Source organism: Sminthopsis crassicaudata, chromosome 3 (assembly GCF_048593235.1).
Source record: "Sminthopsis crassicaudata isolate SCR6 chromosome 3, ASM4859323v1, whole genome shotgun sequence".
Lineage (NCBI taxonomy): Eukaryota > Metazoa > Chordata > Mammalia > Dasyuromorphia > Dasyuridae > Sminthopsis > Sminthopsis crassicaudata.
In genome coordinates, this window is record NC_133619.1 from 123,354,792 (window position 1) to 123,371,521 (window position 16,730).

The 16,730-nt window shown below is 33.0% G+C and overlaps 1 long non-coding RNA gene across 1 annotated transcript in view; it reads left to right on the plus strand.

The window, feature by feature from the left end:
- LOC141560700 (uncharacterized) overlaps window positions 1-16,730 on the plus strand; it is a 151,941-nt gene that overhangs the window by 97,978 nt on the left and 37,233 nt on the right. The window contains exon 4 of the long non-coding RNA XR_012487785.1: window positions 2,167-2,320. This is a non-coding gene — a long non-coding RNA (uncharacterized LOC141560700). The remainder of the gene's footprint in view (window positions 1-2,166; window positions 2,321-16,730) is intronic.

The following is a 16,730-nucleotide window of genomic DNA, read 5'->3' on the forward strand; positions in this document are numbered from 1 at the left end:
ATAAACATTCCTATGTAGACAATACCACGTCTTTCAGATTTAAATTCTGCAACAAATTGTTCTATCTGTATTTTCATTTGTTTATCTTTCTCTGAGATTTATATAACTTTGAGGAAGGATTATTAAACTCCTTTATAATTTACTATCTCTTTCATTTGGACTGTCTTGGTGAATTATATGATTTATTTCTCAAGACCAATTTGTGAAGAGAAATTATGAATACATATTTTTAAAAAGGAGAAATAGTAAACATATTTCGCAGATATAATAAAATAACAATCAATATAAAGAAAACAAGTAAAAGCTATAAACTTAAATGTAGACTAAATAGTGGCATCCTGAATAATGAGTGGCTTAAAGAATTAATTATAGAAACAAAAATTATGTGGAAGAGAATAGTAAATAGACAACATACCAAAATTTCTCAGATGTAATTAAAATAATATTCAAAAGAAAAATTACATCCTGGGCATTAAGCATTAACAAAATAGAAAAAGAAAATAGAAAAAAACTAGACAACAAGTAAATAAATCCAAAATAAATACAGGAGGAAATATTGAAAATTAGAGGAGAAATAGACAAAATGGAAAACTAAAAGCTATAGAATTGATTTTAAAAAAAAAATTAGATGATGGTTCTTAGAAAAGATATACATGTTATAAACCTTTAACTAGCATGAAGGGAAAAAAGAATAGGGAGAAAAATAAAATGATTAAAATAAAAAATATATAATGCAAAATCACAATAGAAAAGAAATAGAAGAGAACCATCACAACCTACTATATACAATGATAAATAAAAGAAATGGAAGATTACTTTTCAATATCTAAAAATGATTTCTAAGTCAACCTCATTCAACTATGGTTTGAAGAATTAAATATTTTTCAAAAGTAGAAATAATGTTATTTCTTATGAAATCAAGCAAAGTGTACAGGATTGAGAAAAACACATAATGAAACTTCTAGTCCTTTTGTACCCTAAAATAAAAAAAAAAAACCTGTTATCTTATGGTTCCATGTCAGAAATTATTTTTAGAGAAATTTCACAGAATATTTTTATTATAAATTTAAAACATGAAAAAATAACAAAATTTGATGAAAAGTTATAAGAAAAGTAGGTTTATTTACTTTATAACATCAGTGAAGTAATCTATTACAAAAATGTTAAAATGTCTTTCTGGAAAAATGATAAGATACTTTGAGATATTATTGTGAAAATTCATTTTAACATCTATTCTCTTGAAATTTTTATGTTAGGGTAACGCTTCTCAAATTTCAGTTTCATCATTGATACTATCTTAAATAATATTATCTAAATATCTGCATTATACTATAAACTATCAATCTTGAAAATAAGATTGTGCTTTATGTATGTACATTAGCTAATTCATTCTTACTTTACAGACAGAGAGAATTCCCTTAGAACATGGGATAGATAAAATTTTGATTTGTATAAAAGTAATAAGCTCATGTTTTCACACACAGAGAGAAGTAAGTTTGGAATCAAAGATATTGTTTCAAATCTAGCTCTATATCTTACTTCATGTGACTTTATGGAAGTTTTTTAATCCTTCTAAATTTCATTTCCCCCATGTATTAAGTGAAGTGTGTGGATCAGAAGATGTATAAGATTTCTTTTGTATCCTCCCTGTGTCTGTTTTCTCATTTGTAAAATGGACATAATAATAGCACTTACTTCACTTAATGAGGATTAAATGAGTTAATATATGTATATTTCATGCACTTTAAAGCATCATATAAATGCTATGAAGCTAAATATTTAGAACAAGATATATGATATTTATTCTATACTTTGACTTGGACAAATCATATCCACAGAATTATATTCAATTCAGAGTGCCACAGTTTGTGAAGAATATAGAAAAGCTGGAGAATTTCTATTTTATATGGGGCTGAAGATCATTCCTTTGAAGGACTGGCTAAAGAACTAGGAACATTTAAACTGGAAAAAATATTTTCAGTATGCTGGTTATCTTAAAATATTTGAAGACAAAAGTTATTACATGGAAGAATAATTAAAACCTATTATATTTGGGATCAGAAGGTAAAACTAATAGCAGTAGATAAAAATTGTAGAGGCAGATTTGAGCTCAATAAAAGGAGGAATATTATTACAATTCAAAAATGGAAATGACTTCTTTTGCAGATTATAAGTTCCTTGTCACAAAGTGGCATGTCAAAGAGAAGCATATATGAAGTGATGTCAAGGATTCCTAGAAAACCTGAAACCTTACTCATAGATTGGCTGATCTCCTCTTAAAGATGCAAAATTTTAGTGAACCTAATAGAAGAACCATTGGGCAAGTAACACATTGGCTTAAATTTACCTTAAAATATGACTGATATCTTATCTGCCCCCCACTAATGGAAATGAAAAGAGAAAATTAGTGTAAGAAAAGTAACAATTGAAGTGCCAAAGATACAGGATCATAAACATTAATGTGGATATGACTTTTAATCATACCCCATCTTCTCCCCCATCTTCTCATCCTGTATTACTCTTGTTGACTTTTCCCATGAGTCTTAAGATCATGAATTTAGAGAAAGAAGGGACTTCATAGGCTATCTATTCCAACACTTATTACAAAGAGAATCTGGGCCTTAAGTTAAATGTCTAATGGTCACATAGATAATAAGTATTTAATGTGGGATTTGAATCCACATTTTCCTTACTCTACTAATATACCCCTTTTCTGAATAGAATTTATCAGTATTCTTGATATCCTAGCACTAGGGATGAGATCATTTTTTAAATGATTTGTTGAATATAGCTGTTCTAAAAAAATGAGAACTACAGTCTGTTGTGGTAGTGGTTTGATTAGTCTATTTGCTTAATGACAAATAATTGGCTTGACTTATTTCTTCATTAAATTTATTGACTGACTTTACCTGCTATTTTCACACATTATTAACAAATTCCATATTGTATACCCTATAGTTTCCCATGATAACCCACATCATGGAGTGGGCATTTAAGTCAAATAACAGCAGCTGGGTCTACTCACTGTCTGGACAATGGAGAACTGCTAAACAAGATAACATAACATCTGTACAAAACTCTAAGCTCTGCACAAGCCTCCTTGCCACAGATCTTTCCTTTCCTTTCTAATGGCTTTTGCTCAGTAAGAAGTACACTCATCAATAATGCACATTTTTCAGGCATAGTAAAAATGTTTGTGAAAGGCTATTAATGGGAAAGCAAAATGCCCACATTGCAAACCCTAATCCCCCATTTATTTTAACTATTTTTTCTTGAAAGTGCTTAAAACTATAAGTCTGCATTCTGGACAGGAAAAATTCAATACCAGGGTCAGAGGAAGATCAAAAACTGTACCAGTTTTAAATCCTTGGGGATCTCAGGTCATAAGAGTTTGGCTAGATAGATAATCTTTGGATAGATAATATTGGGTTTTTTTGACCTTAAAAATACCACTAGTAATTTCTTTAGGAATCAATATGAAATGTAAAAAGAAAGGAAGGAAGTAAGGAAAGAAGGCAGGCAGGAAGGGAGGGAGGAAGGGAGAAAGGAAGGAAGAAAACATTCTTTAGGAATCGCTATGAAATGTAAAAGGAAGGAAGGAAGGAAGTAAGGAAACGAGAGTGGGAGAAATGCAGGGAGGGACAGAGAGAGAAAGAAAGAAAGAAAGAAAGAGAAAAGAAAGAAAAAGAAAGCAATAAAAACAAAGAAAGAAAGAAAACATTCTTTAGGAATCAATATGAAATGTAAAAAGGAAGGAAAGAAGGAAGGATGAAGGGGAGAAAAAAGAGAAAGAAAGAAAGAAGGGAGAGAAAGAAAGGAAGGAAGGAAGGAAGGAAGGAAGGAAGAATGGAAGAATGGAAGGAAGGAAGAAAAAAGAAAGAAAGGAAGGAAGGAAGAAAAAAAGGAAAAAAGAAAGAAAGAAAAAAAGAAAGAAAGAAAAAGAAAACAGCCAAGGTTCACCATAGAAAATTTTCAAGAAAGAATAAAATCTTCCATTGGAGTTACACTGTCCCAGAAAAGTGGGGTTTCCATTGGAAACCTTGACATCTTTCCCCACAGCAGTGTGAATGGTACCACTATTATGAGAGAAACTACAGCTTAGAGCCAGCACGGCTATATCCTTTTCTCAGCTTCCATAGTCCCCACACCCCTGGAGTACCATTCGAGACAGTGATGAACTGTGGTCTCAATTCCCTTATTAGCTGTAAGACCTAAAAATTATATGTGCAATTAAAAGGCAAAATGCTGATATTACTCATAGGAAGCCCTTTGTACATTAGCAAGGTACAAAAGTCTGCTGACACTTTGCAACGGAGATAGTCAGCAGGGCAAAAGATTAATAGAGCCTCATAAATTTGCAGGGTGAATACAGTAGATAGGGGCAGAATAAGCATGTTGTATTAGAGATAAATAAAGGGCATGGTCAGCTTGACAAAACATTTAACAAGGAACACAACCTCTCCTTTTAGGCAATTTGCTTGGCTGGCATTAGCCTGCTTTATATAACTACATATAATTACCCCCCTCAGTACTTGTTGTTTTGTGACACAAAGGCCTTCAGCCTTCCCAGAAAAGGAACGAAAATAAAACAGCCTGTTGTGAAGGATGGTATAGTCTGCCATGCTCTCCTGGCCTCTTGATTTCTCAGTCAAATGACCTAACAGAAATTGTAGCATTCATCCTACAAGCTAAGGTCAGGAGCAAATGAAAGTGGGAGAAATGCTTTAACAGGGGCAAGAGGTTTGTTGTTTATTCATTTGAAAGGAAACTATGGAGTTCGCAAATATTTGAAATTTGAGTGAAATAATGGGTTTTGTGAAGAATTTGAGAGCTAGTTAAGTATGATAGATTTTTGGAGAAAACTGAATGGGGACAGAAAGGAATATACTTTTTTCTCAGTAGTACATGAAACCAGGTATTAGAGTATTAAAAATCTCAAAATCAAATGCAGAAAGGAGAAATAGTAAATGTATCTTTTCCAGGTCATGATGTAAGAAAAATTACATATAATAAGGGGTCAGGAAAAATGGACCAAAATTAACTGGAAATTAATCTAATCTTAAAGAACAAGTGAGTGAAACAACAAATCATAGAAACAATCAAGGATTTCATCCAAAAAAATAACAGTAATGAGACAACAGAAGAAAATTTATGGAATGCAGCCAAAGCAGTTCTTAAAAAAAACTTTATGTCTCTAGATGCTTCCTTGAATAAAATAAAGAGAAGATCAATGAATTGGGATTATTGCTAAAAAAGCTAGAAAAAGAACAAATTAAAAAACCCCAATTAAATACCAAATTTGAAATTCTAAAAATAAAAGGAGAGATTAATAACATTGAAAATAAGAAAACTGTTAACTAACAAAACAATAAATATGAAAATAAAAGATAGTATTATGAAAAAAATAGATAAACCTTTAATTAATTTGATTAGAAAAAGGAAAGAAGAAAACCACATTGCTGGCAGATTTTGAAAACTACCTCCTTGTGTTGTTTTGTAGAGTGTTAGCAATGTGGAATGGTTTTATTTTATATACAGCTAAAGAAGTTGCTTGGTATAATATGAAGAAATCAAGGGTGTACTGAAGCCAGCTCTAACTGGCTTATGAAAGTGAGTGTTTAAATTTTCAATGTGAGCATTTACTCCCTTGGACACCACAAATACTACAAATCAGGGCTTGGTTCATTGTTTTGTTAATTTCTAAATTTAAGAAAGTAATAGAAAGAATGTTCAAAATCCAGATTAAACTTAAAAGTGCATCTTGATTTTGGAGAGCTTTGTGTTAAACATTTATTGGCATATCACTAACAGAATGCCAGCCCTGGAGTGAGAAAGAGCTGAGTTCAAGTCCTACTATTACCACATACTGCTCTTGTGACTCTAGGCAAAACTCTTAACTTCTGGAACTCCATGATTATTCCCTAGGATGCTAAATTGCAGAATAATTTTTGATAACATATTTGTAGAACTCATTAAGAGTTCCCTACACCAAAGAAATCATAAGTCCCCATTCCCTTTCTCCCCCTAAATAGAATTTCAAAATAAATGAATTTGAAAATTTCTGTAGAAATGTTGATCTCTGCTTCAATGGAAAGAATGTGTATTGAGAATCAAGAGATCTGATTCAAATGCTTTTTCTGCCACTCCTTTTATGACTTTTGAGAAAGAAATAATCTGTCAATATGTCTCAGTTTCCTCTTTTGTAAAATGAAGAGGTTGAATTAGATTAACTCTGAAGTCTCCAGCTTGACATCTATTATCATGTGGCAAGATGAAATACCTTGTGATCCGCTGATTAACTGTAAACTAATCTTAAAGTTTCTGAATTTAGTTTCCCTTTGAAATAAGATCCCCAAATGATAAAACTCACCTAAGGGCCATTCCTGAAAAATGATCTAGAAATAACTCCTGTAAAAAGATCTTGTGGCAAAGGGATTTGCTGTTTCCTATTTTCAGTCTCGCTTAACTAAAAAGTGGCAAATGATAAAAATAGCAGCATCACAGTCATAAAATATTGGAAACCCTAAAGATCACATGGATTCTGAGAAAGTCTCTCAACTTTAAATCAAAATAAAATTAAGAATTAGTTTGATTTACATCCAAACTATCTTCCTTTGTCATCTGGATATTCGGAGGTTAGTCATAAATACAATTGTTGGGGTAATGAATATTCAGAAATTTTTTGGTTATTATTCAGTGTTCCATGCCTTCTCCTACTTTCATGAAGAAAAAGCTCTGTTTTTAAAGATTCTACTCCTTTTCCATGGCCTACTTCATAATCCACCTCTTTCATGAAGCCTTCCCTAACTCCTCCAGTAAAAGTGATTTCTCTTCTCTCAAACTTCTTTTCTATGCTTTATTGCACCTACCAATTATGATTCCTTTATTTCTCTGTTACATTTTAACCTATCTTATTACAATCTGTATTCCTACTACCTAGCACAGTTAAATATAGATCTTTTTGGAGTCAAACTTGTGATTTCACTTATATGGGCAACTCCTGGTATGGAAGCTCCCTCCAAGAATGAAGGTTTCTTAACTGTAACTTACAATCTTGAAAGACCACAATGTGCCCTAGGTAGATTGATGGCCACCAAATCAGGAACACTTTGGGTTTGTGTCTTCAACACTTACTGTTCATGTTAATTATCTAGGGCTTTAGGAAACCTATAATAGCAAAGAAGGTACCAACCTGCATTAGTAAATGGTATTAGTGAAATCACAAACTCAATCCTAATATTGCATCTTAGAGAGTTACCTGGGAACATTAGAAAATAGAGGCTTACTTATACTCATACAGCTAATATCTACATAGCACTTGCAAAACAACTTGTGTATTTTATTTCATTTGGATGCATATATTTTCCTTATCCTCATATCTGTGTTGCTGAGAGAGGCAAAATGCGAGATGTCTTCATTAATGTTTGAGAGTATTAAATATTCTGGTGAAATTCTTAATACATTCAAGCCCTGTTGTTCTGCCACTCAGAAACAATGTCTTATATGCAATTAGACATTTGATTTAATTTAAGAGTAACTTTGAGGCAGGAAAATTGTCTTCCAGCAAATGAGGAGGAGGCACAAGATGGTAGAGTATAAGCTGGAATCTACATAAACTCTCAACATTTCTCTCCAAACAACTTTTAAAAAAAATCTCAAATCAAATTAAGATTGAGCAAGTAGAAGCTAATGACTCCATGTGATTTCAAGAAACAAACAAGGAAAAAAATTGAAGAAAATGTAAAATATCTCATTGGAAAAACAACTGACCTGGAAAATATATCAATGTGATATAAGTTATGAATTGTTGGATTATATTTCTGAAAGCCATGATCAAAAAAGAGCCTAGACATCATATTTTGAGACTGTAAAGGAAAACTTCAGAGGTGGGGTGGGAGGGAATAGTATCTAGAAAATAGAGAACTTTTAAGTATTCCTGATGAAAAGACCAGAGCTGAATAGAAAATCTGACATTCAAACAGAAAGCTCAAGAGAAACATTAAAAAGGAAAATATGAAAGAATAATCATAAAGGACTCAATAAAGTTAAACTCTTTACATTCTTATATGGGAAGATGATGTAAATTCTAAGAACTTTATCATTATTAGGGCAGTTAGGAGTCTACATGGATAGAGAACATGTCTGTGAATCACTTATGGTAAAATGATCTCCAAAATAAAATGTATATGTAAGAAAAAGAGATGTATTAGGAGAAGTGGAAAGGAAACATAGAATGGAGAAATTTTCTCAATAAAAGAGGTATACAGAGAAGTATTTCTATTGTAAAGGGAGAAAATGGGGGATGGAAGGCAGTGTTTGAATCTTACTCTCAGTGGAATTGGTTCAAAGAAGGAAGAACACATATATAAATATACACATATACACACAAAAATTCAGCTGAGTGTTAAAATCAAGGCAGTGGTCAGAAGAAGACAGATTCTGCGAAGGCACATGATGAAAAAAGAGAAGGATAAACAAAGAAATGAAAGAAAATACACAGTAATCATAACAGTATATGTGAATAGGTTGAACTAACCCCCAAAATGGAAGTGGATAGTATAACATATTAGATACCAGATTCCAACAATATTTTGTATATAAGAAACACACTTGAAGAAGAAAGATCCCTAGCTTACAGAGCTGGAGCAGAATCTCTTATGCTTCAGCTGAAGTAAAAAAATGACAGGGGTAGCAACCATTATCTCAGAAGAAGCAAAAGCAAAAATTGACTCAATTAAAAGACATAATCAGGGAAAGTACACTTTGCTAAAAAAATGCATAGACAAAATTTTATAGAAAGTTTCTCTGATAAAGGCCTCAGTTCTTAAATATGTAGGGAACTAAATTAGATTTGTAAGAATACAAACCATTACCCAATTGATAAATGATCAAGGGATATGAAAAAAATGTTTTAAATCATTCTTGATTCAAGAAAAGCAAATTAAAATAACTCTGAGTTGTCACCTCACATCTATCAGAAAAGACGAGAAGGGATGCTAGAAGGGATAAGGAAAAATAAATACATTATTCTACCTATAGTAGATTAGTGAACTCGTCTAACTCTCTTGATGAACAATTTGGAACTATTACCAAATAGTTATAAAAGTGAGCACACTCTCTAATCCAGCAATACCACTTAGGTCTCTGTCCCAAAGAGATGAAAGAAAATATTTATGGCAGCTCTTTTTTTTGTGGTGGCAAAGAATTGGAAATTGAGGGGATGCTCATCAAGTGGAAAATGGCTCAACAAGCTATGGCATGTAATTTGAATAATATTGTTTTATAAAATGCTATAAAAATGATAAGGGGGGTGATTTCAGAAAAAACATAGAAGACCTATATGAATTGGTTCAAAGTGAAGTGAGAAAAACAATCATTGTGCAGAGTAACAACAATTTTGTAATAATAAAAGACTTGATTATTCTGATCAATACAACGATCCAAGAGAATTCCAAATGACTCACAATGGAAAAAATGCTATGCACTTCCAGAGAGAAAAGTGATGAATTCTGATGGCAAAATGAACCATTATTTTCTGGCTTCCTTTCTTTTTTTTCCTTTGTTTTATGGCTAACATGGAAATATATTTTGCATGACTTCATATGTAGAATTGATATATTGTTTGTCTTCTCAAGGGGAAGGGAAGGATGAGAGAAAGAATCTGGAACTCAAAATTTAAAAAGAAAAAAAATGTTAAAAAAAATAAAATAAATGGGGAGGGGGGAATATGAGCAGACCTGGGAGGCCAAAGTGGTATATAGCTTGCAAGAATTATCTGCCTTTTAAAGCTTATTGCTACAATGACTGCTGTTTACCGTATGGTCCCTCAGCAAGAAAGCTTAAAGAAATGTGAGAGTCCAGACATGGAAATCCAATAGAACATTTATTCAGCCCCGAGGGCATCTTTTATTGCTCAGCAGTCCAACCTTCCAGAACCTTCCTCCAGAGTGACAGTGAATTATAGCTACATAGGGCTCCCTGCTCACAGATTCGTCCTCGTCATACATACTCATAAGCATCTCCACCACCTACCAAGGGGGTCGTTATTCATGACATGATATTCTCCACTGTAACATTGTAATAAAGTTGCAGCCGGTTGCTTTTTCCTCCTTAATACACTGATTCTCATCTCCTCTCCAGGGTATGTCAAGGGACCGCCTTATACGGCCATCGGTCTTAAGGCTCTCAGACTTCTAGTTAGAGAGATGCTAATAGCACAAATGAAGTCATGTAAATGTCAATGAGAGCCCTTTAAGAGACTTTGGTCGGCAATATACCTTGAAGTCCTCCTTAATAAGAAATACATTTTAAAAGAATTTGCTCCATCAAATATGGGCTCTTTCTTATATGCCAACAAAAATTGTGTTTTTAATAGCTTTTTCTTTTTTTCCATTTCTTTTGACATTTATGCAAAAAATAATGTGATAAAAGGTTTGTCTGGTCATGCAACTTACTGAAAGTGACATTAAAGAACTATAAGCATTTACACTTTAAAAAAAAAAAAGCTTCTGTATTAAACCTCATCAGAATATGTGCTGTTCTCCTTGTTCTGGATTTTCCTGGGGGAAAAAATCCATAGGTAAAAATAACATTATGTTCCATTTATATGAGTTGCTTCTCTAAGATTAATACCATTTTGTGACATGTCTCTTGTTAGACCTACAATCTGCTGCAAAGGGAATTTTTTGACCAAGTATTTGAAGGAAATGAAAATTATTTTCTTGATATTTTGCTGCCAAATAGAAGACTGCTTTTATTCTCTATTTCTGTCTGTTTACACACATATACACATAATTGTATGTATATATGTCTATAAGCATATCTGTATTTTACATATATATATACATATATATGTCTACATGCATATATACACACAAATGGAAAAATAATTTAAATTAACTTTTATCCCTGAAATGGTAGAGGCAAGAAAAGAAAAAAAAAAAAACAGAAGAAAAAACTAGCACAAGAAAACAGAAAATATTTATGACAGTGATTATTTCCTGGAAGGGGGAATGAAGTGGGGAGGAATGAAAGCCTAAAGGTAAAAGATAAGGGGGAAGTTGAAGATAGTGAAATTGTTTTCTGGAATTAAAGAAAAAAAAGAAGAAGAAGAAGAAGAGAAATTTATTTAATTTATGAAGGATTCAGGATAGGTATAAGAAAAAAATCCCTTTTAGGAAGTGAATGGTATTCATCTGAATGAGTTATTTCATTATAAATTTCACAAGTAAAACCTCAATTTCTGAGGTTTTTGTAACTAGGGTAAGGATGAAAGTGACTGGAATGAACCTTTAAAAAGCAGATGAGATGTAGTTAGCCTAAATAAGATCTCAAGGCTCCTTTCATTCCTTTGAGAGAGGGATCATACAAATCTATATCTGTATTATTTCATCAGTGTGGGACCTCCCTTCACCAAGCAGATCACAGAACATCTGTAACTTAGCAGATAAATTTTAGGGAGCCTCAGTTACATGCCCAGGATCACACAGTGGAGTAAATGACAGTGACAATCTTCAAACCCAAGTCTTTTTGGCTCCCTGCCTGGTACTCAGCCAACTACACCAAATCACCTCAGGTATAAACATATCTAACTAAAATCTATTTATATGGGAACTGAGTTATGAACATGGACATCAGTGATAAAGTTCTTATTGAACTTCTTTGTAAAATCTTCATAGTCCACTAAGGAAGACAACATCTGGAGAAAGCTATAAAGTGGGAAACAAAAGAAAACCAATGCCTAGGGAAGAAGAGTTTAAGTCCAGATAAGATAAAATCCAGAAGCTGGAGGATTTCAGAAAATTGTATCATAAAATTGTCTTTGTATCATGAACACATTATTTTGTTGCTTTTAGCTTGGCCAAATTACAGTTACAATATAAGATTTCATTTTGCTAGGAACCCCCAAAAAAGAAAAGAAAAAGAAATAAAATGTGAGGCTTGAATTGTATTCTGACATGTAAGAAGCTGAGCTCTGGCCAACAAGAAGGAAAAAAGAATATTCAAATGTGATTCATTGCTCTTCTAAAAATAAGTAAATATATGTTAATCTGTATCCAGAAGAAAAAAAAGTAATTCCTTTAAATCTAAATTCCAAAATAGAATAGCCATCATTCCCAGCTACTGGTTGGGGACTGGGGGGAATTTTCTGTGTAACTAAAATTTGCCATTAGATTGGTTTTTTTGAACTAATATATATTTTTAGCTCCTTACTACTGATTTCCTTGCCTTCCTGCCTCTATTTACTGTACTGAGGCTCACAAAACAGTAAAAGAGAAAAAATTCAACAATTTACACAATCTTTTCTCCTAGACCAGTGATTCTTAACTTTTTTTCATATTGTGCATCCCTTTGGCAATCTGGTGAAATCTATGAACTCCTCAGAATAATGATTTAAAGTGCACAAAATAAAATATATGAGATTACAAAGGAAATCAATTATATTGATGTCATTATCAACATAAAAAAATTAATGGATTCCAATTTAAGAAACCCTACCCTAGACAGAGAATTTACCATGAATCCATGTGTTTTTCCCTAGCCTGAAGATCGGGGCTAAATAAGCCAAAAGGAAATCTGAGGATCCCCTATATGTTGCTCCCCTTGAGTCTAAAGCAAGTCTTGAGAAGTCAATTCTGCTTTCTCTGCTCTGCTTTGTTTTCATCCTGCCCCACCTCCACTCCCATAACTCCAAAAAACCAAAACCTCAAGGGAAAAGAAAGCTCTTATTTAATGTCATCTTACCAAAGTTCTTATCCCCTAGTATTATGATGTCTGAACTAAAAATAGGACAAAGTTCCTCTTCTTGATTCCCTCCCTTCTCCCCAGGTGGAAGGTTGTTTAATCTCTTTTCTTATCTCTGCTAGGTATGTATCTCTTTCACCACAATTCCCTCCGTTTGTTGGTGTCGCTTTATTTCTTCCTTTGCATCTTTCTCTCCAGAATCTCCAAAAAGAGTTTAGATGGGGGATAGGCTACATAAAATAATGAGTACTGAGTAATGGGTAGGGTGTAGCAGTACAATGAATAATGTGTGTCCCAGATGGCTTTTCTTAAATCTGATTGTCATTAATAACAAATATTGTAACCGGAACACAAATAACAAAAATGAATTTTCTGCTAAAATGGTGTGATATTCAAAAATATTCATTTTTCATATCTGTATTGAAGTTATAGGTTACTCAAATGAACCCACATTACAGCATAAAAGATGCATTCCTAAAGTCTTAGAACATTTGTGTCACATAGGTCTGGTCATAATTCTGTACATGCTGGTCAAATCTTAAGAATTTTTGATTGCCCCAGAGCATGTTACAAAGAAGCAAAACTAGAATAAAGAACCAAAAGACTAAGATTTTGGAGCTCACTCAAGTATCATCAAAAGTAGTAATAATGGCATGGATGTAGTGCTTCTAAGGTTTACAAAATACTATATTATCTAATTTTATCTTTAAAATAATCCTGGAATGTAGGTGATAGATATTCTAATTTTATAGATGAGAAAGTTGAAACTGACAGTAGTAAAGTGACTTGGTCAGGATCATACAACTTAATATCTGAGGCAAGAATTGTATACCTTTGGTCAGTCATTAAACCTAAAAATTCTGTTTTCCAGTCTTCAAAATGAAAATGTTGAACAATTACACATGACATCAGAAGTCCATGATTATTAGCAATGAGATAGTCAAGTGCTGAGTTCCAGTTTGTATTTTGTTGATTAACTATGGGACCTTGGGAAAACTACTTAGCTGGTTTGTGTGTTAAATTTTTATGTCTTATAAAGGAAGATGCTTACCCCATGTGTTTCATAAGAACATATTAAAAGTAAATGAAAGTTGCTTCCTAGCTCTGCCCTCTTACTGCCTGTGAAAACAAGAACAATTCACTTCCCCTTTTGTAGCTTTGGTTTCAATAAAATCTCAATTTCAGTTAAAATGAGGGGTATAGACCAGATATTCTGTAAAACCCCCTAGAGCTCTATGTTCTGTGATTCTATAACAACTATTTTGTAAGAGCTCAAGAAGTTTCTTTTTCAAGGCACCTTATAAATGCAAAATATCATGCCTTTCTAGAGATGGAAAATGAAACAAATTTCTTCTTGTTTCTTTTTCTATGATTCTGAGTGTTCCTCACTCTCTAAGTGCTTAACAAATAGTATCATGTTCTGACATTTAAGCTGATTGTCAGAGAGAGTGGGTAATTTTCTATTTATATATTTGTATACAGCATATTTAGTTATTATCATTAGCTTTGAGAAAACATAAATCTGAGAACTAAATTGTACTCATCTCTTTAAAATGTGCTCATCATCTTCCATTTTTCTCTTTAATATATATTTTAAATATGATTATGACATCTACCCAATTTTTATCCCAATGTCATATTTCATTTCTTTATTGCACATCTTCATCATTTTGTAGGCATGACTGTCATGATACAAGTTATCATTCACCATTGAGGGATGAGGAGGAATATACTAAAGCAATAGTAAATTAATTATAGCAAAAAAGAAATAGAGTCATTGATGTCATAGACCAATAAGGACCTTAAGTATCTAATGAAGGTAATGTGATATATTTAAATTAATCATTTCGTTCTTCTTTGGGGAATAGAAAAGGAAAACTATATCCATGGGCATACATACACATTCAGTTTGAGAATTTGTTAAATGCCTATTTTGGGAAAGGCACTTCACTAAGTATTGGGATTACAAAAGTAGAGAAACATTCCTTTATACAGAAATTCAGTTCTATTTGGAGCTGGTATCTGTGCAATCCAGAATCAGAACTAGAAATTATTGTGCCTCAGGAAAGCAGGATAAAACATGCCCTGAATTTGGGGTTGGGAGATCACAGAATACAGAAAAACCAATGCTGAGGTGGCCAACTATGAGGGAAGAGAAGCAGGATGGAGAATGATTTAATTAGCAGAAAAATACAACTGCCTGATAGGTGTTTACTTGAATGAATTATTTCTATTTAGCTAGGTGCTTTGCTTAGTTGTTTCTATGTTGTTGAAGAACTGGGAGGCAGCATGGCACAGTAAAAAGAGTATGGCATCTGGAGTCAGAAGACCATGGTTCCAATCCTGCCTCGGATTCTTATGATTCTATGACTCAAGAAACTGTTAGCACTTTAAATTTCAGTTCCCTGGGCAAAACCTTGGCTCCCCTATCACTATTGTATATCTGCTAAAAATTGATACATCATATAAATAAACTTTCCAAAACTCAAACATCTAAGAAAATCAAAGCATCTTTATTGGTTTCTTTGGTATAGTAGCAAAGACATTTTTAGTGAGAAGAAAAATATATGTATATGTATATACTTTGATACCTTCTAGTATTTGATAAAATCAACTGATGCCTTAGCTCATTGTGACTGAATTTTGGGGGTCCAATAGATTTAGATTTTAGAATTTTAAGGATAACATATATTTTACAAGTTGTCAAAGTTGTGCTTAACAAATTTTAAGTAAAAAAAATAGCAAAAGTGATGAGTAGTTATTGATAATCCATCTATTTACAGGAATTTATTCTCCTTATGGGTATGCAAAATTTCATTACCTTCTTATGTCCCTTCATGTTTCTAAGAAAATATATGCTTTGGAACACTTTAGTAAATTTATTGGGGTATATGAGTGTTTTGAAAAGGACAAGTGACAAGCTTTGTACATATATAGATCTGTGTATTATGGAAAAGGGGTTTTACTCATTCTAAAAGCATGCTTAGATTAGTAATGTAAAATATGGTCTATTTTCTCATGGAGTATAAGGGAAGGATCATCAAGGAAACAAGTGGCTGCGTCATTAATCTATGATCTCTTAGTTCTCTTAAGAACAGATAACTGATTTTTTTCCTCTTACTTTCAAGGGCGCAGATATGTTTCTAATGCATTGCCTTAATGTTTGGTCTTAACATAGCCCCAAACAAAAACATAAAAACAAATATGTGAACCAAGTGAAAGTTTCTCCCAAAGGGCTCAATTTATAACTTTCCTCATCTCCTCTTTGACTCCCATAGGAAAATAGGAACTCTGGGCTGAGAGGGTCTCTAAAAAGAAGAATGGAAGTACAGTTCCTAAGGCTCACAACAAGACAGGGGCTAAGCCCACGGAGAATAGGACCCAAAGCAATGAGATGAGAATGAGACAAACTCTTCTCAATTATTTCAATCTTGGCATCCTTGGGAAACTCTCTATTTTCCCAGTCACTCCTCCACGGATGGGCTTTCAGCAGTTGGCAGTTCTCCAATTTAGCACTCTATTTCACACAACAGCTCTAATTTTCAAATATTGACTTGAGAACTTAGCCTCCCTGGTGCCAGCTCAATTCCTAAACATTATCGTATTTAAAGCTTTGATTATTATGATTTGCTATTGGGGGTTCTAGCAATCAGAGGAAATTCATCCTCATGTACTTTTTTCTTCCATATAATTCACAGAAGGTACCATATCTGTATAAGACCTTATGGAGAGGTGTCTGCATTTGGAAGTGATTTGGCACTGACTTGTAGATTTTGACTGAAACTGAACTAACACGGCCCAAATTACAGATCAAGGATGATGAATGTTTTGCAACTGGACATATTTTAAATAATTCGTTCATTCTGTACATTCTGAGATATGCAAAGTTCTTTTAGTATTTCTGAGACTGGCTTTTTCACATGACTGACATCAGAATGCATATTCTGCATTTGATCAGTGCTCCTGAATGAGGTGTAGTACATGGA